The sequence below is a fragment of the Octopus sinensis genome, linkage group LG1 (genome assembly GCF_006345805.1).
Source record: "Octopus sinensis linkage group LG1, ASM634580v1, whole genome shotgun sequence".
Classification (NCBI taxonomy): domain Eukaryota; kingdom Metazoa; phylum Mollusca; class Cephalopoda; order Octopoda; family Octopodidae; genus Octopus; species Octopus sinensis.
The window spans coordinates 207,873,527-207,896,939 of NC_042997.1; the positions used below are offsets into that span (position 1 = coordinate 207,873,527).

General features: G+C 39.3%; 1 long non-coding RNA gene across 1 annotated transcript; it reads left to right on the forward strand.

Annotated features, from left to right (window-relative positions):
• Nucleotides 1–6,809: 6,809 nt before the first annotated feature.
• Nucleotides 6,810–23,183, forward strand: LOC118765979. The gene is made up of 3 exons (XR_005001890.1): nucleotides 6,810–6,936; nucleotides 8,076–8,077; nucleotides 23,172–23,183. It is a non-coding gene; the product is annotated as an uncharacterized LOC118765979 (long non-coding RNA).
• The last annotated feature ends 230 nt before the right edge of the window (nucleotides 23,184–23,413 follow it).

The following is a 23,413-nucleotide window of genomic DNA, read 5'->3' on the forward strand; positions in this document are numbered from 1 at the left end:
GGTGGGGCGCTGATCAATTTGGATCAATCAAAACCCTTCGATAGGGTAGATCATCACTACTTGGAGGCTGTCCTTAAAGCAGCTGGTTTTGGTCCCACCTTCTGTAATTGGATCACTGCCTTATACAGCGGCATCAGCCTGGTAGTTCGCGTAAATGGTCATCTATCCAAACCATTTAACATCATGCATTTGGTTCATCAAGGATGCCCCCTCTCGTAGCTCTTGAGTCACTACTGCGGAAGCTGGTGATGCTGAGGGGCATCCCATGAGAGCTGGGATGCAGGAGAAGTGTGTCTGCATATGCGGACAACATCACCATCATAGTGTCGAGCCACAAGCACATCGATCTGGTCGGCAAGACACTAAAACAATACAAAGTGGTAACGGGAGCAAAAATTTACTGGGAAAAGTCAGTGGGTTTGCAGCTTGGCACCTGGAGAAGCAAGCCCATGCCGTCCAACAGCGTCTCCATCATGGGACACTGGACCGATTAAATTGCTCATTGTCTGGTTCAGTCCGGACCTCCAAATGGAGAAGAACTGGGGTGAAAGAATGACTAGGGTGACCACTCTCACCCAGCAATGGGCTGAGAGGAAGCTATCCCTAAAAGATCAGGTGGAGGTGGCGAATGCATACATCACATCCATCATCGAGTACCGTCTGACCATTGTACCTTGTCTCGACCCTACCATCACCAAACTGGAATGCATATTCTTCCACTTCCTGTGAAAGGGAAGCGTTCTAATGGTTAGGCGATCCATTTGCTGTCAACACCTGCTAAATAAAGGGCAAAGCATGCTGTGGTTGATGATTTGTAGACATGCACTGAGACTGTGACATCTCTGGCACTTCATAGATGACCGTGAACAGGTGTGGTCGCCGTTTGTGCGGCACACTTTTCCACAGCTCATCTCCTTGGCCGAACTACAGTCGTGGATCAAACAGAGACCGAGGCTAGACGAATGGCACCACAAGTGTCGCTTTGCTCTAAAGCAACTCTGCTGTGCGACTTCATTACAAAAAAGGTGTTCTATAGAGGATTAGTGAAGGAGAGGTGCGACAACGTTTTTAGGCAGAATCTGGGCATCGACAAGGAACATCTGACCCACCTATTCAGGACAACTTTCAGGCTGGGACCTATGGACAATCACCAAAGATTGCTGACTGGCAGTGCTATTGAGAAGCATAACCTGTTCGGGATAAGCTCTACAGGCACGGTTCGAGATACACCAGGCCAACTTGCCCAGATGCGGTCAGAGCAATGAAAGCATTCTGCACACACTAGTGCAGTGTCCAACCGTTTTGGACCTGTGGGCTTATACTGAACGGCTGCTGTCACATGTGGGACGAGTTCACCTGTCAGCTAAGTCTATCGTGACAATTGCTCTTCCACCTTCCCTCAACTGGGGAGGCAAGGCAATCTTCATCGTACTGGTGGCCATGGTGAAAGAATGTGTGTGGTGGACTCAAGCAAAAGGATTAGAGACAAACACTTACCTCTCTGGCCAATCGCTCATCAACTTTTACAAGTGCCACTTGAAAAGGAAGGTGAGAATGGAAAGGCGGGTTTTGTCTCGTGAAACTTTCAAAAAAAGGTGGGAGAATGTTTCAGTCATTGTTACTTGTTTCAGTCATTAGACTACAGCCTTGCTGGAGCAATACCTTGAAGAATTTTTACATGAACTAATTGATCTTTTAAGACAGATGCTTGTTTTAACATGTCATTTGCCAGACATCTAAGTTATGGGGACTTAAACAAACCAACATGGGTTCTTGAGTGGTGTATTCTGGGACTGACACAGCCACAAAGACACACATACACACTTGTGTATATGTATGATGATGATTATCATGATCATGATGATCATCATGTTTAAACGTCCACTTTCCCTGCTGGCATGGTTTGACTGAGGGCTGGAGAGCCAGAAGGCTGCACCAGGCTCCAATCTGACCTGGCAATGTTTCTACAGCTGGATGCGCTTCCTAACGCCAACCACTCCGAGAGTGATATGTGGATGCATTTTACGTGCCACAGGCACAGAAGCTGGTCAAGCGGTCCTGGCATCCATCACGTTCAGATAGTGCTTTTTATGTGCTACTGGCACAGGAGCCAGTCAGAAGGTACTGGTATCAGTCACATTGGGGTGATGCATTTTATGTGCCACTGGAATGGAAACCAGTCATGGGGCACTGGCCACAGCTGTGATTTTTGGTTTTACCTGACTCAACAGGCCTTCTCTAGGACATCATATTGCGTGACGCATCAGGTGTACTCTCAACAGGGTCAGACATGCAACACTGGCATCGGCCATGGATACGATTTCACTTTAGTTGCCAGGTCTTCTCAGTTGCACAACATATCTCCAAAGGTCACTTGCCATTGCCTCAGTGAGGCCCAATGTTCAAAGTTCATGCTTCACCACCTCATCTCATGTCTTCCTGGGTCTACCTCTTCCATAGCTTCCGTCTACAAGTAGGGAGTGGCACTTCCTCACACAGCTGTCCTCATCCATACTTAACCCATGACCATACCAGCGCAGTCATCTCTCTTGCTCACCACATTTGATGCTTCTTCTGCACAACTTTTCTCTCAGGGTGCTTACACTCTGTTGTGTATGCACACTGACATTACACATCCAGTGGAGCATACTAGCTTCATTTCTTTCAAGCCTACGCATATCCTCAGCAGTCATGGCCCATGTTTTACTGCCGTGTAACATGGCAGTTTGCATCATACAGTCTACCTTTCATCCTGAGCGAGAGGCCTTTAGTTGCCAGGAGGGGTAGGATCTCCCTGAACTTTGCCCAGGCTATTCTTTTTCTAGTGGTAACACTCTCTGAGCATCCACCCCAACTACTACCTTGCCCACCTAGGTAGCAGAAGCTAACAACTACTTCTAGTTTTTTCCCTTGTCATGTGATAGAATATGTTTTCTGTATATCTTCAGTGCTTATTGCCCCTGTGCATTGGCCACACACAAAAACTATTTTCCTGGTTAACCTTCCTTTGATTTTGCTAAACCTTTTATGTGTCCATAGCTTACACTGGGTGCATTGTAAGGAGCTTCTACCCATGCCTTTTCTACTGCTCGGTTCACAAATGGCCTTTACAAACTCTTTACATGAACACCACCCTGTACATAACTTCATGTCCCCCTACATGGCCTTGCTTTTTGCTTTTTGAGCCAAAAAACTAACCAACTAACTAACTAACTACAGATCAAGCAGGATCATCTACCTGAAGGGGTTTGTGATTTGTCAACTTTCCTATTTACTAAGACTTTCGTTTTTGCTAGGTTAACCCTAATCCCCTTTGATTCTAGACCTTGCTTTCACACCTTAAATTTCGTCTCCTGTTCTGACAGTGACTCAGCTATTAGAGCAAGGTCATCAGCATAGAGGAGCTCCCAAGGGCAGCCTGTCTTGAATCTCTCTGTTATTGCCTGGAGGACTATAATGAACAAGACCGGCTGATGACTGATCCCTGGTGAACCACTTCTAACCAGAATTCTTCACTATACTCGTGGCCAACCCCCACCTTACTAACAGCATCCCTGTGCAGGGTTTGTACAGCTCTTAACAACCACTCTTACGAATCCCCAGTCTCCACGTTGACCACCAGAGAAGGGATCAGGGGACCTGTCAAAGGCTTTTTTCATGTCAATGAAAGCCAAGTATAGAAGTTTATCTTTGGCTAGATATTTCTCCTGCAGCTGTCTTACCAGAAATATAGCATCAGTGGTGCTTCTGCCTGGCACAAAACCAAACTGCATCTTATCTAGGCTAACTCTCTCCCTAATTAGTTGGACTATGACCCTCTCTGTAACTGTCATCACCTGATCCAATAATTTGATACCTCTGTAGTTATTTCTATCTAAAGCATCACCTTTCGCCCTTGTGACAGTTTGAATATGGTGCTGCAACACCAGTCATTGGGTATGACTCCTTCATGAACTACATGATGGTGGGTGACAAGACCCTAATCCACACCACCCGATATTTTAAGCATCCCTGCAGTGTCTTCATATCCTTAATTGCTTTATCTACAGGGTCCCTCAATTGGGTCAATCTTTGGAAGATTCTCCTCCTCCCAATTCATTCTCCACATTCAGCAGTCTTTCATAATGCCATCTCCAAGCCTCTTTCTTTGCAGAATCATTAAACACAAGGGCACCATCTTCCATGCAAACACATTTCTCTCCTATAGCATCACAGTTTTCTCTCACACACTGTGGAAACTAGGGATAGATGAATGGTTAGTGAAAGCTGTGCAAGCCATGTAAAAGGATGCTGTCAGTAAGGTGAGGGTTGACAATGAGTACAGTGATGAATTCTGGATAGGGGTAGGGATCCACCAAGGATCAGTGCTCAGCCCCCTCCTATTCACCACAGTCCCCAGGCAATAACAGAGGAATTCAGGAGAGGATATCCCAGGGGAGCTCCTCTATGCTGATGACCTTGCTCTAATTGCTGAGTCACTATCAGAACTAGAGGAGAAATTTCGGGTGTGGAAGCAAAGATTAGAATCGAGGGCCTTAGAGTCAACCTAGTTAAAACCAAAGTCCTAGTAAGTAGGAAGTCAGACAAATCGCAAATTCCTTCAGGTAGATAGCCCTACTCGATCTGTAGAAAAGGTGTAGGTAGAAACTCCGTAAGATGTACCCAGTGTAAGCTATGGATGCATAAGAGGTGCAGCAATATCAAAGGAAGGCTAACTGGAAAGATAGTTTTTGTATGTGGCAGATGCTCAGGAGCAATAAACACAGAAAATGTGCAGAGAACAGCTTCTGTCACATTCCTAGGGAGAAAAACTAGAAGTAGTTGATAGCTTCTCTTACCTAGGTGACCAAGTCAGTAGCAGGGGTTGATATTCTAAGAGTGTAGCTGCTAGAATAAGAATAGCCTGGGCAAAGTTCAGAGAGCTCTTACCTCTGCTGGTGACCAAAGGCCTCTCGTTCAGAGTAAAAAGTAGACTGTATGACATATGTGTGCAATAAGCAATGCTACATGGCAGTGAAACATGGGCCATGACTGCTGAGGACATGCGTAATCTTGCAAGGAATGAAACCAGTATGCTCCGCTGGATGTGCAATGTCAGTGTGCATGCACAACAGAGTGTAAGCACCCCGAGAGAAAAGTTGGACTTAAGAAGCATCAGATGTGATGTGCAAGAGAGATGACAGCACTTGTATGGCCATGTGTTGTGTATGGATGAGGACAGCTGTACAGCTGTGTGAAAAAGTGTCACACCCTAGCAGCAGAGAGAACCTAGCAGTAGAGGGAAGACCTGGGATGAGGTGATGAAGCACGACCTTCGAACATTGGGTTATACCGAGGCAATGATAAGTGACCGAGACCTTTGGCGATATGCTGTGCTTGAGAAGACTCAGCAAGCCAAGTGAGACTGTAACCATGACATATGCCAGTGTAGCTTAACCAGCCCGTTTAAGAGTACCCTTCAATCATTGGCCAATAAACTGCACTTGCAAAGACCTGTTGAGACAAGTGAAGTCATTGTCACGGCCAATAACAGTACTTCCTGATTGGCTCCTCTGCCAGTGGTACATTAAAAGCACCGTTCAAGCGTGATCTTTGCCAGTGCCACCTGACTGGTTCCTCTGCCAGTGGCATGTAAAAAGCATCATTTGAGCATGGTCGATGCCAGTGCCAGCTGACTGGTCCTGTCCTGATGGCATGTAAAAAAAACCAGTCGAGTGTGATCATTGCCAGTACCACCTGACTGGCCCTTGTGCTGGTGGCATTTGAAAAGCACCCACTACACTCTCAGAGTGTTTGGCGTTAGGAAGGGCATCCAGCTCTAGTAAGTTTGCCAGATTGGAATGAAGCCTGGTGCAGCCTTCTGGCTTGCCAGCCCTCAATCAAACCGTCCAACCCATGCCAGTTTGGAAAGCGGATGTTAAATGATGATGATGTTGAACATAAAACAACAAACAACAAATACATCAACCAACCTTTGCTATTTCTGTGTCTTGAGGATAAACCACAAAGTTTACAACTTTGATCTGGCTTGAATTTAGATCTGAGTAGTTTTTCACTGCTTCATACATTGTTCTGGGTAGGTTTTCAATGGGGTACTTCAATGTTCCAGCCCCTAATATAGGAAATGCAAGGCTTTTTGCTCCCAATCCCTCAGCCTTTTCCAGACAAGTGGTTATTATTTGAGTCAAGTTTGCCAGAATCTATAAAAAATAAGTGTTTAGCAATTGATAATGAACATTTTATTAAATATTTTCTTATAACAGAAGAAACCATTTAGTTGTAATAAATATATTCTCCTCTCACAATTCCTCTCACTCCTACCACTTCTAAACACAACTGTCATTCCTATCACTCTTTAGTCCTGCAAGGGACAAGGCAACCTCACTCATGTTGCTGCTACAATAAAACAGACCCAATCCACCGTATAAAATGATTGGTGAATGAAGAGAGACAATGCAGACTCAAGAGGAGTCTTTAGTGTTGTGAGGACATGACAACCTCTCTAGTGCTCGTGCCATGACAGAGAAAAACTCACCAATACAGACAGTAAAACAGAGAAATATGTTTTAATATAGTCTTATTTATCAGTCACATAACTGCTGTTAGGCCATGAGGCTTTTTCCCTTCTATTTATATATAAAAGTGTCCTGTTCATCGATATCTTCTGCTTCCTTCCAATGATAACTTGGAAGAACAAATATTAAACAGGATGCTGACATTTGCTTTATGATTCTCACACAACATGCATAAGGTTCTCTTCAAACATTAACTGTTTCAATAAATCAATATCATATTATTGATACTTACTGAATCAGGGGAATTTTCATCCCAGGGAGGTAATACCAGATGAAATACATTCTTACAGTTGAGGTTATATCCTTTAGTGACGGCTATTTTAGATGTAGAAATACCTTGAGGATATCTCTGGTTACATTCGTTTTGTATCTCAGGACCAGCAGCAAGGAGAATAAATTTGGAGATAGAACCATTGTTAAGCTCAAGGTTTTTATTGGTGCTGTTAACGATGACATCAAGCTGAAAAAGTAATTAATGGTAAACAACTAAGGAACATTCCATGGAGAGAAGAGAGATACATTGTTGCAGTTGATATTGTTGTTAAGAAAGGCTCTACAGAATGGCTGTAGTAAGTTTGAGGTTGTTAAAGTTAGCAAAAGATATACTCAAGATATCAGATGTGAAGGAAATAGAATGTTTGAGTTTGAGAAAATGTTTTAATTAACTTTAATGATTCCTCATTTGGAAATGAAATAACAATTAAATATAAATAAGTTACATGAATCTATTTACTCACAGATACATTAGAAATTGAATCAATCATTAGGTTTATTTCAATGCCATCATATTCTTTGGATGTCTCATTAGTTCTGGGTGTCATAGAGGATGGTTCCTGTTGTGAGCCAGGAAGGGATGCATTTGACGATGCAGTGTCTGGAAATAAACAAAATTCTTTATTTGCTTTGTTTTGTTTCTAATTTTTAATCAAACATTCTTCTCTGTATTTAAAGAACTACTTTATTCCATATCGGTTGGAAATTTTGGCACAGGGCCATCAATTTCAAGAGGCACCAAAAGTTGATTTTTTTGACTCCAGTTTTCAACTGGTTCTCATTTTATAGACCCTGAAACGATGCAACTCAGACTGATGAAATGCAGCTAAACATTTCACCCAATTTGCTGATGATCGTACCTTACAATAATAATAATAATGATAATAATAATAATAAAAATTTAGAATGGAATTTGGATTCAAGAGTATGATGTAATCTACCTAAAAAGATGCAAGGCACACTCCCTGACAGAAACAGAATTACTGAATATAGACTCGTTTGAGCAAATTGAAATGGAAGAACACAAATATCTTTGTGTACTAGAGTTCAATGAGATAATGGAAAAGGAAATGAAAGAGCAACTGAGGATGGAGTATTTCTGAAGACTGAGGTTGGTGCTGCACTCAAAATTGACTGGATGGAATAAAGTCCTGGCAGTTAATACGTTGGTGATAGCATTACTTCGGTATGGAGTGGGAATTATAAAATGGAAAAAAAAAGAGAGAGAAGTGAAGAAAAAGATACCAAGACCAGAAAAATGTTGACAGTACACAGAACCTTCCACCCTAAGAGTGACGCCAATAGGTTGTACTTGTCCAGAAGAAAGAGTTGGGGAGGTTTGATCAGTTGCCTGGATGATATCAAAGGAGAGAGAAACAGCTTAGGGTGATATATAAAAAATTCTGTGGAGCCAGTGTTGAAGGCTGGCATCATCAAAACTGAGAATTGAGTAACTAAAGAAAAATTTAAACAAGAAATGAACAAATAAAAAGGCAAAAAAACATGGAAGGAAAAAAATGTGTGGTGAGTTTGCAAGAGATGTGAATGCCAAGACAAATGCAAAAGACCAGTATCTGTGGATGAGGTGGAATGACCTGAAGATAGAGATAAAAGCACTCATATGTGCAGCTCAGGAACAAGCATTAAGGACCAATTATATGAAATGCAGAATTGACAACACTACCTATAGCGACAAATGCAGAATGTGTGGTGAGAGGGGTGAAACAGTATGGCACATCATTAGTGAATGCCCGAAATTGGCACAACATGAATACAAATGCCATCATGATAATGTAGAATGAATGATCCATTGGAAGCTCTGTGGAAATCATGGCCGACAAAGAGCAGAGACATGATATGAGCAAACCCCAGAAGAAGTCACCAAAAATGAAAACTGTATGTAATGATCCAGTGCAATCACCTAACCAGACATAGGAAACCAGACATTGTTGTGGTGAATAAAAAAGAAAGAACATGTGTGAGTATCAACATAGCATGCCCCGGTGACAAGCGGATCAATGGGAAAGAAGAGAAAATAGGCAACTATGATGATTTAAAGGAATATAAAGGCTGTGCTTAGTGAGGAGAGTAGATGTAAGACCAATAGTAATTGGTGCACTTGGAATTATCAGCACTCATCTACTAACATGGCTGAAAAAGATCGGTACAAGTGTGAAGGAAGAACACCTACAAAAATCAACATTGCTTGGATGTGCAAGAATTCTTTGTAGGGTTCTTGAAGCATGACCAGTAAACAAGTGTCACCTTAGTCTGCTGGCTGTGGACAGCTGACATTTTCCATCATACCCAGCAAAATAAACTGGGTTTTCATATAATAATAATGATAATAATAATAATAATAACAATAACAATAATAATAATAATAACAATAACAATAATAATAATAATAACAATAATAATAATAATAATAATAACAATAACAACAATAATAATAATAATAATACTCAATACCACAGATTTGCTATTCTGCTCAATACCACAGATTTGCTTTGTTTTGTCTTGGTATAAAAGATGGCTACAGCAAATATTCTGCTCAATACCACAGATTTGCTAAATGCCCTGATGCAGTACCAGGCAGCTGCTCTCATAGCTTCTGATCTTAACTGATTGGAAGTGTTATCATGTACATTGTTTTGTCTTGGTATAAAAGATGGGCTACAGCAATATTCTGCTCAATACCACAGATTTGCTAAATGCCCTGATGCAGTACCAGGCAGCTGCTCTCATAGCTTCTGATCTTAACTGATTGGAAGTGTTATCATGTACATTGTTTAGTCTTGGTATAAAAGATGGGCTACAGCAAATATTCTGCTCAATACTGCAGATTTGCTTGTCAGTTGTTTGACCATAACCAGTTGAGCATGTCCCTTAGTGGCTGACGATATGTGCATCTCTGATCACGAGCAGAAGTAGTGGGGGAGCATCATGGACATGTGTTCAGAGGGATTCTTTGGGGTTTGAATAATTCACCTCTGGAAACATGGGTGGTTCTTTCAACATCCTTAACAACCCTTATTCAGGGACCTTTTGAGCGGGATGGGCTGCTCAACTTGAAGGAAATTCTAACTGGGCCCCACCTACAAGGTCATGTGATGTTTATCTTGATATGAGATCACCATGTTGCGCACATATGGTTGTGATGCATGTGCCTGGTGTACCCTTATCAGACGGATAGTCATGTTGGGTATATTGGGCTTCGTATATTTTACCCCAGTGTCACTTTGATGGCATGCACTGCTCTCTCACACAATAATATAACAATAACAATAATAATAATAATAATAATAACAATAACAATATAATAATAATAACAATAATAATAATAATAATAATAATAACAATAACAACAATAATAATAATAATAATACTCAATACCACAGATTTGCTATTCTGCTCAATACCACAGATTTGCTTTGTTTTGTCTTGGTATAAAAGATGGCTACAGCAAATATTCTGCTCAATACCACAGATTTGCTAAATGCCCTGATGCAGTACCAGGCAGCTGCTCTCATAGCTTCTGATCTTAACTGATTGGAAGTGTTATCATGTACATTGTTTTGTCTTGGTATAAAAGATGGGCTACAGCAAATATTCTGCTCAATACCACAGATTTGCTAAATGCCCTGATGCAGTACCAGGCAGCTGCTCTCATAGCTTCTGATCTTAACTGATTGGAAGTGTTATCATGTACATTGTTTAGTCTTGGTATAAAAGATGGGCTACAGCAAATATTCTGCTCAATACTGCAGATTTGCTTGTCAGTTGTTTGACCATAACCAGTTGAGCATGTCCCTTAGTGGCTGACGATATGTGCATCTCTGATCACGAGCAGAAGTAGTGGGGGAGCATCATGGACATGTGTTCAGAGGGATTCTTTGGGGTTTGAATAATTCACCTCTGGAAACATGGGTGGTTCTTTCAACATCCTTAAACAACCCTTATTCAGGGACCTTTTGAGCGGGATGGGCTGCTCAACTTGAAGGAAATTCTAACTGGGCCCCACCTACAAGGTCATGTGATGTTTATCTTGATATGAGATCACCATGTTGCGCACATATGGTTGTGATGCATGTGCCTGGTGTACCCTTATCAGACGGATAGTCATGTTGGGTATATTGGGCTTCGTATATTTTACCCCAGTGTCACTTTGATGGCATGCACTGCTCTCTCACACAATAATAATAACAATAATAATATAATAATAATAATATAATAACAATAATAATAACAAAAACATAATAATAATAATAATAATAACAATAACAATAACAATAATAATAATAATAATAACAATAATAATAATAATAATAATAATAACAATAATAATAATAATAATAATAATAACAATAATAATAATAATAACAATAACAAAATAATAATAATAACAATAACAAAAAATAATAATAATAATAATAATAATAACAATAATAATAATAATAACAATAACAATAACAATAATAATAAATAATAACAATAACAACAATAATAATAATAAAATAATAATAATAACAATAATAATAATATAATAATAATAACAATAATAATAATAATAATAATAATAACAATAATAATAATAATAACAATAACAATAACAATAATAATAATAATAACAATAACAACAATAATAATAATAATAATAATAATAATAACAAAGCATTTACTGCAGTAATATTGCAAAGATTGAACAAGCACCTGGACAAAAACAACCTGTTCCCAGAAGAGCAGAAAGGATGCCGCAAGGGCTCATATGGCTGTAAAGATCAACTAATGATCAATAAAGCCATAACTGAAGACAAACACAGAAAGAAGAAAGGCCTCAGTATGGCCTGGATCGACTACAAAAAGGCGTTAGATAGCATTCTCCACACATGCATCCTCGAAACACTAGCCATTAACAAAGTTGCACCAACAATTATAAAACACATAGGACACACTGTGAATAAATGGCAAACAGTGCTACAGCTCCAAACAAAAGAGGGACTCGTGAAAACCAAAGCCATCCCCATTAGAAGAGGTATATTCCAGGGAGACACTCTCTCTCTCCACTCCTTTTCAACTTGGCACTGACACCTCTATCTGATATGCTACATAGAACTGGATGCGGATATAAATGTTACAGCAAAACAATCAGCCACCTTTTATATGTGGATGACCTAAAACTATACACTACAAATGACAAACAGCTGGAAACACTACTAAAGACAGTTCATGGATTCACCAAAGAAAGAGATATGAAATTTTGATTAGAGAAATGCACCAAAGTAACCCTGAAAAGAGGAAAACTAGGTAAGAGTAGCAACATCACACTAGATAAATCAAATGAAATAAAAGAATTAGACCAAAGCCAAACTTACAAATACTTAGGAATCAATGAGCTAGATACGATACAACATACACAATGAAAGAGAAAATAAAAAAAGAATATCATAGACGAGTTAGATCAATACTGAAAACAGAGCTCAATGCTAAAAACAAGATAACAGGTATTAACACTTTAGCCATCCTAGTTATAAGTTACAGCTACAATATCGTTAACTGGACACTAAATGAACTGACCAAAATAGATAGGAAAACAAGAAAAATAATGACGGGAACTAGGATGCATCACCCAAAATCTGACATAGAAAGGCTATATATACAATGTATAGGAGGTGGTAGAGGCTTATACAGCTGGAAAACTATTATAAAATAGCCACCATAGGACTGCAAAAATACCTACTTCAGAAGCAAGGAAAACTGATACAAATAGCGGAAAAAACACGAGCAAAACAAAAAACTGTTCTCAGTATTTAAGGAAGCTGACAAATACAAACAAGAAATCATACCATCTAACAAATATGAAGAAGAAGAAGAAACAACAAAAGCTATAAAGCAAATGAAATCAAAACTAAAACTAGAACAGCAACGGACCATGATAAAACGATGGCAAGAAAAGCCTCTTCATGGCAAATACTGGACTAAACTAAATGCAAAAGAAATAGACAAAGAAAAATCCCAACAATGGTTGAGAAGCTCAGGAATCAAAGCAGAGACAGAGGGATTTTTAATTGCAGCACAAGACCAAAGCCTCCCCACCAGAAATTACCAAAAACATGTAATGAAAAGAAATATAACAAGTAACTGCAGAATATGTGGAGACGGACAAGAAACAATAAATCATATTATCTCTGGCTGCCCAGTCCTGGCTGAGAAGAATATATTCACAGACATGACAGAGTTGGAACCTACATACACTGGAAGCTATGCCAACATTATGGAATAACAACAGAAAAAAGATGGTATAGGCACCTGTCAGAAAAGGTCACAGAAAACGAGAAAGCAACCATACTCTGGGATTTGCCAATACACACAGATAGAGAAATTAAGGCCAACAGACCAGATATAGTTGTCAGAGATCATGAAGAAAAAAAATGTTTTCTAATTGATGTATCAATACCAGCAGATGACAACGTGTCTCTAAAAGAAATGGAGAAACTTTCAAAATACAAAGATCTGGAAATAGAGGTAACCAGAATGTGGAATCTAAAAGCAGAAACAATTCCTATCATAGTAGGTGCATTAGGCATGATAAAAAAATATTCAGACAAATACATAACAAAAACACTAGGACTTACAAACACATATAACATACAGAAAATTGCACTACTAGGCACTGCACACATCCTATGCAAAACACTTTCAATACAATAACCATCAGAGTATCACAACAATTCACAGCACATACCCAAGGCACACAGAGCTGCGCTCGGTAGTGAAGTGAAAGCACGATATAAAAAATATACTACTGAATAATAATAATAATAATAATAATAATAATAATAATAATAATAATAATTATAATTATAATAATAGTAATAAACATGAAAGACCGAAAAAACTTCACTCTATTCTCAACGAGAACAAAAAATTTGCCACTGATCTCTTAGATACCCACCAGATTGACCAAGTTGCAGGAAATGTGCCAACTGCTGCTGCAAAGAAAATAAGATTAATTGCAAAGACAAAAGTACATGAAAAATTAGCTAGCAGGTGGGAACAGAAACCTCTCCATGGCAAGTATGTGGCCCATAGCAAACAAGCTGATGTCAACCAGAAACAGATGCAACAATGGCTATGAAATTCAGGGCTAAAAGAAGAGAGTGAAGGTTTCATATTAGCTGCTCAAGACCAAAGCTTATTAACCCGGAACTATCAAGCCAATGTGATAAAAAATGGAGCTGACCCAAAATGCCGATTCTGTAATGATGAGATTGAAACAATAGACCACCTAATCTCAGGGTGTAGAGTCTTGGCACCTGTAGAATATAAAGCAAGACATTACAGAGTCGGCCAGTATTTACATTGGACAATATGTCGGTATTATAAAATCAAAACCGCTGACAAATGGTATAAACATCATCCTGAAGCTGTGACTGAGGGAGAAAATATGTCGATTCTATGGGACTTCCCCGTACAGATTGACAAAACGATAAAAGCTAATAAACTGGATATTATTATAAAAGATCAGACAAAAAAGATGTGTTTATTAATTGACATGAGTATTCCTTGCGATCACAATATAGCGGCGAAAGAATTTGACAAGATTAGTAAATATAAAGACCTGCTAATAGAAATTGAAAAATGTGGCATCTCAAGGCGACTACAGTACCAGTGATTGTAGGATCTCTAGGAATGATAAAAAAAGGTACTGAAACCTATTTGAAAATGATACCAGGCTTACCATCCCTACAGGAAGTGCAAAAAATTGTATTAACTGGAACAGCTCATGTACTGAGAAGAGCATCATTGCTGTGAAAATAACATCCATCCATGAATTTATTTCATCATCATTCATTTAACGTCCGCTTTCCATGCTAGCATGGGTTATTTATTAATTTTTAAATACATATCTTATCTGTGAATTTGCATGTGCAATCTGGGCGTCTATGTTTAGTTAGTGTGTGTGTGGGGGGGGATGCCTGTAATATTTGTATCTTCTGTTTATATACGTTCATGTAATTTGGTTTTTTTTTTTTCATTTTTTTCATGTTTACATCCACTTATTATTATTATCATTATTATTATTATTATTACGTATGCTTGTATGTATGTATGTATAACAACAATACTAGTAATAACAATAATAATAATAATAATAAAACATTAAAAAAAAAATTTTTAATTAAAAAATTTTTTAAATCTTTTAAATTAAAAAAAAACCTATATAGCTATTTATTTCTATTTGTTCATTTATCTGTGTATTTTATTTATTATGTTTTCGGTTTTGTTTATACTGTAACCAGTTTATGGGGATCCTTTTCTGTCATATGTTGTGGTGTGTGCTAGTGTTCCATTCCAGTTTCCTATTCAGGCTAGGTTTATCTTCTGTTATGTGTGTAGCTTCTGTAATTTGTCTGATTGTTGCATCTGTTCTATTGTGGACAAGATTTTAACCTCTATTGTTGTTGATTGATCTCCTGTGTTTCTGCTCAGTGTGTTGGTAAATGTACATTTACCCACTCTCCTATGCTTCGTGCTGTTTCCCCTACGTATGTTGTTGTCTTGTTACTGCATCGTCCCTCTATACATCTTATACTATAGACTACATTTCTGGCTTTACAGTTTGTTTGTGGGCTAAATCTACACACAGTACAGTATCTATCCGTACAGGGGGTTCTACTAAAAGGGGATCAATCAACAACAATAGAGGTTAAAATCTTGTCCACAAATAGAACGGATGCAACAATCAGACAAATTACAGAAGCTACACACATAACAGAAGATAAACCTAGCCTGAATAGGAAACTGGAATGGAACACTAGCACACACCACAACATATGACAGAAAAGGATCCCCATAAACTGGTTACAGTATAAACAAAACCGAAAACATAATAAATAAAATACACAGATAAATGAACAAATAGAAATAAATAACTATATAGGTTTTTTTTAAATTTAAAAGATTTAAAAAATTTTTTAAATTTATTATTTTTTTTAAATGTTTTAATATTATTATTATTGTTATTACTAGTATTGTTGTTATACATACATACATACAAGCATACGTAATAATAATATAATAATGATAATAATAATAAGTGATGTAAACATGAACAAAATGAAAAAAAAAACAAATTACATGAACGTATATAAACAGAAGATACAAATATTACAGGCATCCCCCCCCACACACTAAATAAACATAAACGCACATAGAGATATAAGCATGCGCAAATGAAGACATACAATAGAAATACAAAATGGCTGATGGTTAGTAAGGAGAGACACAAATAAGAAAGAAGAAAGCAAAGGACCACTGATGCGGTCACAGGAGTGTGACGAAAGAACTCTGGCCGAAATAAGATTAAGATTAATGTAAAAAATAAATAACACTGAAGCAAAGTAACACCAAATATATAGTGTGTGTGTTTTTATAGGCTAAACTGGCAAAATGACCATTCCTAAATATAACAATAATATAATCAGTGATGTTTAATAGAGAAGACACCATAATATTCATATCAATAAACAAATTGTTTACCTTTTGAATGAAATTCTTCACTTTCCTGTTTACTTAGGAGATATTCATCAAATTTCTGTAAAAATCAAAACCATGATTATCATTTTTGTTTAAGTTTTTGATTTTTTTTAAAGAGAAGAGATTTAATTTAACAAAAGACAAACAAAATATTTAAAATATTTAATGATTTATTTCTAATCAGTAATAAGTAAATGAGGAAAATTACTTTTATCACTCAGATCAAAGATATTCCATCCATGGCCTTCCAGTCTACTGGGAGACATGGTATTATAGTGGATGTGGCAGAAAGACCTCTCACATGGCCACTGATGTGGTGTAGTGAAGTTAAACATGTGGCCATGGTGTATTCATGTAGCTGAAGTTGTATTGTTTCTTCTCTCCACTCACCATTCTGATTAAAACTGCTGAGTCTTGTGTTTGCTGTTGAAATGTCTATCAAGAATGTTGAAGTTGAGGTTCTTTGGTGCATCTTGTGTCCCAAGAATATTTGCGGCACAAAAGCAGAGTACAAGGTTATTATTTTCATATTGTAAGCAAGAAGGAGGAGGTGGAGGAGGTCCAACATCTCTCTTATGGTCATTCATAAGAGAGATGACAAAGGAAAAGAGAAAAGATTCAAAAAGAATGAACTTCACAAACAGTTCTACAGTGGACAGGAATTTCCCCTATTTCTTTATTACAGCATATGGACATAAAGAATGCCTTTTGGTATTAACACTGCTTCTGTTGCTATTAATTATCTTTAATAAGCCTTCAGGCTATTTGTGACATCAGTGTCTATATATCGTTGACACAGAGATTTGACTGTTATGTTGCTACAGGGCGTCTGTCACTGATGAACCTGAGCAGAGCGAAAATACGTGATCTGGCAGTTTTGGTGCCTGTAGCAGATGACTGACATCTACCAACAATATAAATATGAGTGCTTTTATGGACCGTGTGTCCATATGAGAGGGCCTCTCAAGGTAAATAAGGCAGTATTTGGTGTTCTAACACAACATCCACATTTAGTTGGACATAAGATTGCTTCTTGTTACTAATGCTGCTTCTGTTGCTATTACTTTTATTTCCTTGATTTAGGTTCAGTCCATCTGTCCGTCCATCAATCCATCGATCCATCCATCCATCAATCTGATTGGCTATTGTTTGCATCGTCTCACATAAGTTCATATATTTATGTATTTATGCATATATGTATATATTTTTGCCAGAAAGGTGCCTAACAACATCTGCTTGCTATGAGTGAAGCTTGCTTGAAAATTAGCCCATTAAGGGTGAATTTTCATATTGCAAAATCTTATCTCATAAACATTTTCATCTGTCTGGGAAACATACATGGACAGTGCAGCTAACACTATCAGCGTTCCTGTGTTCCAGTTAGAAGTGGAATTTCTACCATACCGACCACTTTGAAGAAAAAAGAAAACATTGATGCACTCACACACACACACACACACATATGAACAACAATACGCATAGTGACACAAGCTTTCCTTCCAAACAAATGGGAAGGGAAGGCAAAGAGATGAACGGTGCAACCACCTCTATTATCTCTCCTTTTACTACCACTGTTACAAAAACCACTACCACCAGCAACACTACAGTTGACAGACCGAATAACTTTGCAGCTATTTTAAGACAAAAAAAGACAGTGAATGTCCTTCTCACAGAAGAACTACTACAATGCAAAAAGTTATTAAACAAAGAAAATAGGAGTATAAACCTCAACACCCCAGAAAGCATTTTGCAGGACAAAATCTAAAATAAACAATAATATATAAAACCCTAAACATAAAGATTAAAAAACTAGAACAAGCCACTCAACAAACAGTAAAGAACTGTCTACGGCCCGTATGGGCTTATGAAACATATATCACAAGGGGCAAAAGATTTACCACCATCCAGGTAGGATTTGACATGGAGGAGCGCATGAAAGGTTTCTCAGGGAAATTCCTCAAATGAGAGGACTTGATAATGATTCCCACTTACCTTGGTTGTCGGGTGATGAAGGTGAGACACAAAGATGTCCCCTCTGAGATACAAATAAGATGGCTGGTGTCAGCTGTCAGTTATGATTTTGAAGAAAATTTAAACATATTTAAAATTGCTGTCCTGGAACAGCAAAACTGGGTTGGATGAGGGGTGGAGCTTGTAATCCAAACAAATAAGGAGACAATTGAAATTCTCCCAGATTTAATAAAGCTACCAGATGGCATGAACCTAAATGTCACCTTTGAGGGCAGAAGGCCACGTTGCTACCTTTGTGGTAGCAAACACCATTTAAAAATTGACTACAAATTGGCAAAACAACAACAACAACAAGACCAGAGTACCAAGAGCAAACCAGCACAATTACCCACATGACCATCAACACAAAAAATGAAACAGCTCTTTATTTATCTATACCTTTATCTATATGAAACAGCTCCACAAACAGATGAAAGAACTCCACAAAACAACCCACCGACTTAACCAACCTAAGCAGTCAATGCCGCCTCTCTACCCCAATGCAGAAGAGAGATTTCAAAAATATCTCCCGGAAAAACTATATAAAAACCTCCTGACAGAAACGTCTAAGGAGGAAAGCAACCAACTTTCAAACAGTAAGTGACTCTCTCTCTCTCTCCCTCCTTTTTCTTTTTGTCCCTGAGTGTAAAACACAAGTTTCGTTAATGTCATGTTCAAAATAGGTAGTGCAAATGTGCATAGCTTGGTATCCCTTTGGAAACAAGGTTACCTGTTAAATGAGATCAAATCACAAAATGTAGATATCATAGCTATTGGCGAGACCAGACTCCACAACCCATGGGCCCTCGACCCCATGTTTGCCAGACAATTTGACGTTTATTTTTCTCTGTGTCTGCCAAGAATGGGCAGCGGTGGTACTATGGTGCCTTTTCAAAAGAGTCTGAATCTGAAAGTAAGGGCAATATTCCCTGACCCAGAGGGTAGGCTGGTTGTCTTGGATGCCCATAGCAGTTATGGGTGTGCTTTTCGACTGGTGGCAGTATATGCACCGTCCTTATCAGGTTGGCCAGATTTCTTTCAATGTCTACAGGTTTTCCTGAGTATGTCTCAACTTTTACTTTTAGTGGGGGATTGGAACACTATCTTGGATATGTGTCAAAGACCTTCTCAGATGTTTCCAACTGTCTGACAGGTACCGACAGGTTGGCCCTCAACTAACACTTCAATGTCAAACACAAAGGGTGCGTTGGCAGGGCTAGGATGTGTGCTCTAAGAAACGAAGGTGTTGGAGCTGTGCAAGAGGCCCAGGTGGCAGAGGGCAACAGGGCAACAAAGCCACCATTCGGTCTCTGATGGATGAACATGGGTGCAAATTACTCGAGCCCAGTAAAATGTGTGATGCCTTTCAGCAGTACTTTACCTGACTGTTTGGGATATGTGGTGAGTCATAACACAGTATAGACTTTAGTGCCTATCTGCATGTCCTGCCACAACTCTCGGAAAGAGAAGCAGAGTGTTGTGAAGGTTTCATCACAGCTGCTGATGTACAGAATTTGATGGCAGGCTGCGTGAGAGACATGTTGGTGGGCTTGGGTGGTCTGCCCTACATGCTTGTAGCATGGCTCGGTGATATCCTCACTGTTTGAGAGAGATCATAGAAATGATGTCGTGTTAGATAGCAGCCAGCCTACGGCTACATGGAACTGGTTGTGTCCACTGCCCTGATTGGTTGGTTTTGATGCAGTCTTATTTCGTGCCAGTGTGTAAACCAACCAATCACGGCCTTTGGATAGGGTCCCATGACACAGTCTTTTGGGTTTTCACTCTTGCTTTAAAAGACGTCATCAATTCACTATATCTCGTCTTTGGTCTTCAACCACTGACCACAACCAGACCAGCCAGTTCCCACGACTCAACCAGTTCCAGCGACTTCAGCCACGTTCTTGTGATGACACCAACATGCAGTATCTCAGGAGGTTTTCCACCACCGTCGCCTTTAAGGTGACCGTGCATCATTTAAAAAGAGACATTTCTGTCACCATCTCCTTTACGTATGGTTGTCACTACATTCTTTATTGTCATATGCCAGACTTGTTTGGGGATCTCTACTGCAATTGGCAGCAAAATGGGAGTACCCTGAGTTTTGTGAACTGAGGAGCAGTGACACTGCTAAAGAAAGACCCAAACAAGGGGGATGTTATACATAATTTCAGGTCCATCACTCTGTTCAATGCAGATTTGAAAATTTTGGCCAAAGTGCAAGCCAAGAGGTTGGCATTTGTCATGGAGAAACTGGTCAACAAGGCACAAACATGCACCATGCCAGGCAAAAGCATCCATGATAACCTCCACTCGTGCGCTACATCACAGACAGGGTAGTTATGGAAACTGGCATGGGTGGGGCACTGATCAATTTGGATCAATCAAAAGTTTTCAATAGGCTCAGCCATTGATACTTGGTGGCTGTTCTCAAGGCAGCTGGTTTCAGTTCTGTCATCCGTGGTTAGATTGCTGCTTTATACAGCGGCATCCACTCAGTAGTTCAAGTGAATGGCCATCTGTCCAAACCCTTTGACATTATGTTTTCGGTTTATCAGGGATGTCCCCTCTTGTCACTTCTGTATGTATTGACTCTTGAGCCACTACTGTGGAAGCTGGTGATACTGAAGGGCATCCCACGAGAACTGGGATGCAGGATGAGTATGTTTGCATATGTAGATGATGTCACTGTCAATACTGTCAAGCCTTAGACCTATTGACTTGGTTGGCGAGACACTAAGGGAGTACGAATCAGTAATAGGAGATACAATTAACCAGGTTAAGTCAGTGGGTTTGGGTCTCAGCACCTGGAGAAGCAAACCATTGCCATCCAGCAGTGTCTTCACCATGAGACGCTTGACTGATGAACCAGTTAAATTGCTTGGTGTTTGGTTTGGTCCTGAACTTCAAATGGAGAACTGGGATGAGATAATGAGAAGAGTGGTCACTCTCACCCAGCTATGGGCTGAGAGGAAGCTATCTCTAAAAGGTCGGGCTGAGGAGGAAAATGTGTACATCACATCAGTCATCTACTGCTGTCTGACCATCTTACCTTGTCCTGATGCTACCATCATGAAAATGGAATGCATACTCTTCCACTTTTTGTGGAAGGGAAATATTCCTATGGTCAGATGATCCATTTGCTGTCAGCACCTGCTAAATGGAGAGCTGGGTATGCCATGGTTAATAATGTACAGACATGTGCTGAAACTGCAACATTTCCAGTGTTTAATTGACGATGGTGACCAGGTGTGGTCACCATTTGTGAGACATACCTTCCTGCAGCTCGTCTCTTTCATCATCGGAGACTGAGACTGGGCAAATGGCATCATGGGTGTTGCCTAGCTCCGGAACAGCTTTGCAGTCCAGGTATAAATAACTTCAAATCCACTCAGGTGGTCTTTAGAGGACTAGTGGAGGGGAGGTACTATGCTTGGGGAGAATCTGGACATCGACAGGGAACACCTGACCTGCCTCTTCAGGACCACTTTCAGGCCAGGACCTATGGACAATTTCCAGAGATCCTTGGCCTGGCAGTGCTACCGGGAAGCATTGCCTGTTTGAGAGAAGGTCTACAGACATGGTTCAAGAAACACTGAACCGACCTGCCTGAGATGCAGTCAGAATGATGAAACTGTTCTGAACACACTCATACAGTGTCCACATATTTGTCAGCTGAGTCTATCCTGAATATTGCCCTGTCACCTTCCATTTTACTGGGTGGGCAAGGCAGTTTTCGTCGTATTGGTGGCTATTGTGTGAAAGAATGTGTGTGGTGGACTCGTTTGAAAGGTTTAGAAACAAATACTTCCTCTCTGACCAATCTCTCATCAACTGTTTCAGGTATTACTTGAAAAAAAGGAAAGTAAGAGCAGAGAGGGAATTTGTCTAATGAAAGATTTAATAAAAGGTGGGTGAATGTAGCAAAAAGGTATGCATGAATGACGGAACCAATTTGAGCCTTAACTTGTAAAACAAGAGAGAGAGGGCAATTTGCTCTCATAGAAATTTTCCTTTTGCTGAGGTTACCATGGTTATTTTTCATAGGATTTTCTTTCCATGGATAACTCTAGTCAGTGTTATATTTCTCCTCCTGTTGGGAATTCAAATTGTTAAGAAAAGATGCCACTTGTTATCTATTTCTGCACACGCCCCCCAAATGTGTTCTTTTTTCAATCTCTTTTGATCAATTTTGCAAAAGAAAAAAATCTACATTGTATTGTTTCCTCTGTGTTAAGTCCTGTTTGACTAAATAAATCTATCTATCTATGTCTGTCTGTCTGTCTGTCTATCTATCTATCTATCTACCTACCTACATACCTATCTATCTATCTACCTACCTATCTATCTATCTATCTATCAATCTATCAATCTATCTGTCTTTCTGTCTGTCCGTCTTTTCGTCCGTCCATCCATCCATTCATCCATCTATGTGTTGTTGTATCAGCTTTTAAGGTTGTAGCGTAGCTCAGTGATATCCTCACTGTTTGAGAGAAATCATAGAATGCTTGGGACCGGTTGTGTCTGCTGCCCTGATTGGTTGGTTTTGGTGCAGTTTCATTTTGCGCCTGTGTGTAAGCCAACCAATTAGAGCAGCGGACACACACAGTCCCAAGCAGCCATTGGCTGGCTGCTATCTAACACGACATCATTTCTATGATTTCTCTCAAACAGTGAGGATATCACTGAGTTATGCTACAAGGTAATCGCTTTTTCTACCGTTTATTGAATAAGTTTTGTTACATTTTCGTACGAGATGTGTAAGGCACCCAGCTTTCATCTGGGTGCATTCCAAGGGGGAATTTGCCCCTAGGGGCAATTTCAGCCCTATTTTAATATCTAATTTGCTTTCTCAAGTTTTATAAATGTCGAGAAATCTATCTGTCATCTGACATTTTCGTGTCATCGGCATTTTTCATTGAACAAGCTTTGTCTACATTATTGCATTGGAGGTGTGTGAAGCACCAGCTTTTCATTTGGGTAATTTTAAGGGTAGAATTGCCCCTAGGCGCAGT